Below are 2,500 nucleotides of genomic sequence, written 5' to 3' on the forward strand. Positions count from 1 at the left end.
GGGGGGGTTGGTTTGGTTAAGAGGGACATATTTGAAAATGAATGGCCTTGAGGAGCATCGCACCGGTGTTACTGTTGCTTTGACTGAGCGTGTCCACATGAAAGTATCAATGTGACGAGCAGGATAGAGTGTTTGGAGGGGTGCCAATGGGAGGGCGACACAGTTAGGTCGAAGAGTGTTGTGGCGACCGACTTACCACCGAGCCCAGCTCCAATATAAGGTGGAGCACACCAAACATTGGGGTGCTGTCTGACGCGCCGAGGATCGGCACAGGACCCATAACTGCCTGCCTTCCCAAAGCTGCCTTCCTGCTGCCTTCCTGTACGAGTTATTGCATGTACAAGTTGCGCAGGAGCCGAGTTATGCTGACCAAAGGATTCCGACAGCACACGCTTCTTGGGCGCAGCGGCTCCAACCACACATACACGCGACCCTCCCGGCACCACACACACACACACACACACACACACACACACACACACACACACACACACACACACACACACACACACACACACACACACACACACACACACACACACACACACACACACACACACACACACACACACACACACACACACACTCACACCACTCACATTCCCTTCCTCCCTTTCCCTTCCCTCCACCTTTGGACCAATGCAAGCCCGCCTGCTTGCGTAGGGTGAGCAAGAGGCCACACCCAAGTCTCAAACATCTTACTTTCTTTCTCTCCCTATTTCTCTCCCTATTTCTCTCTACTTTTCCCAGTGTGAGTGAGGAGTGTCTTAGATAAATAAAAGTGTTTAAGGGGATCTTGATATGTTAGGGGTTAAGTTCTGTTCTCGTGTCCCTGAATTCTCCATGTACTTGTAAATGACTGTGCCTGTAAATAGGTGTCTGTTTCGTAAATCCAGAATTTAGACTTTCCAAACCTTCTCGGCTGTCTCCTTCTTCATTGGTTATACATAGCGTATATAATAAATAGATGGGAAGTTGTGCCCCACTGATTGACTGTGCCAGAATAGCTGACGTCTCACCGACTGTTTCGCTCGTCGTACGTAATAAGTAGACAAAGGTCGGATGTCAAGAGTGTGGTTCCCCAGGTGAGATAACTAAACCACCAGTAAGGCAATGCGATAATTGGGCGTGAGTTCCCTGCTTGGTTTAGTTGCCTCATCTGGCGTTCATGGTTGCTCAGCAACCTGTCAGGCCACGGAGTTATCCTTGGCTTATCGACTTCAGGGTCGGAGGTCGGGAAGTGGGTCCGAGCGGACCCCTCATGAACCCACCCCCCCCACTTTCCCCTGAACCCGCAACAATACTTTTTGTTCCCCGCCTTTCCAAAAAGGTCGGAGACGGGGGACATTAAAATTAAATGAGCTCCGACTGACCGATCATCTGTCCATGCACTCTTGTATATGCAATACTGTATTTCAAATACTGTTGAACATTTAGCTTTAATATTGGAGATATCTATTCTTCACAACATTATCTCAACCTGATGAGATCATGGCGATGATTGGCTGAATTATATTGCGTCTGGCAACCACCTCAGTAACTTGACTTGTGTATGCGATATTTAAAAAACCGTTCAACATTTAGCTTTCATATTGCACAGATCTTTTCCTCATACCACCCAAATGGTGAGGGACCTGGAGTATTAGCTCCTTGTTTTTATAACACATTTTGATAATGCTTTGTGCCAGGAAGAACCTGGTACTCACTGACATGGCACAAGCTTGAAGCACAATTAAACCTATTAAGAAATACTCATTTAATCGGATAATTAAATATATTTTATCCAAATGTGCACAAAATATTTTTGGCAAGTGGAACAGAAATTTTGACAAAAGGTTCCGTTTCTGAGAGATACTGCGTAACATCATACACTGGCGAAAGTTCTTGTGCAAGGGACGTCACAGCGCCAGTAGATAGTTACTGAGCTGTCACATTGGAACACACCTCGGTGTAGCAATATATTTTTCTGCTGGATGTAGAACCATATTATTTTGAACCAGAATACAGTGAAGCATAGTTAAAGAATGTTCAAACTGCATATGGTCAAATGATGTTCAAACTTTGGAAGAACAAAGTGACAGTGATATTGATAGTGTGGAGGAGAATGTGACAGTGATATTGACAGTGTGGAGGAGAACTTTGGCAAGAAACGTTTAGATTGGTGCGAATGCAGCCTTTGTGAAGAAATGCCTGCAGCATGGCAACGCGTTTGTTGCCAGGACTCGAGAGCGAAACCCCATTCGTGGCGAACAGTGTATATTGATTCGCTATCTTTATTGTTCAATATTTCTTTAAATTGATATTAAAGCGAGATGTCGTTCGAATGTGACGTCACAGTGCCAGTACAGAAAGCACGATGCTGGAGTGTTGGGCATCTGGCTTTGTCAGTGAAGGAGGAAGATGTAGTGAAAGATTTTTCCAGATCTCAAATGCAGATAACTATACAGAGAAGAGAGTTAGCAATGAGGTGGCTTCACAATATAAGAACTGGTCATATTGT

At 45.2% G+C, this 2,500-nt stretch overlaps 1 protein-coding gene across 3 annotated transcripts in view; it reads left to right on the forward strand.

Annotated features, from left to right (window-relative positions):
- DPP3 (dipeptidyl peptidase 3) overlaps positions 1-2,500 on the forward strand; it is a 374,981-nt gene that overhangs the window by 212,307 nt on the left and 160,174 nt on the right. The gene's annotated exons all lie outside the window — the stretch shown is intronic.

The sequence above is a fragment of the Eptatretus burgeri genome, chromosome 7, assembly GCF_056783735.1.
Source record: "Eptatretus burgeri isolate ZD-2024b chromosome 7, Ebu_testis_v1, whole genome shotgun sequence".
NCBI classification, from domain to species: Eukaryota; Metazoa; Chordata; class Myxini; order Myxiniformes; family Myxinidae; genus Eptatretus; species Eptatretus burgeri.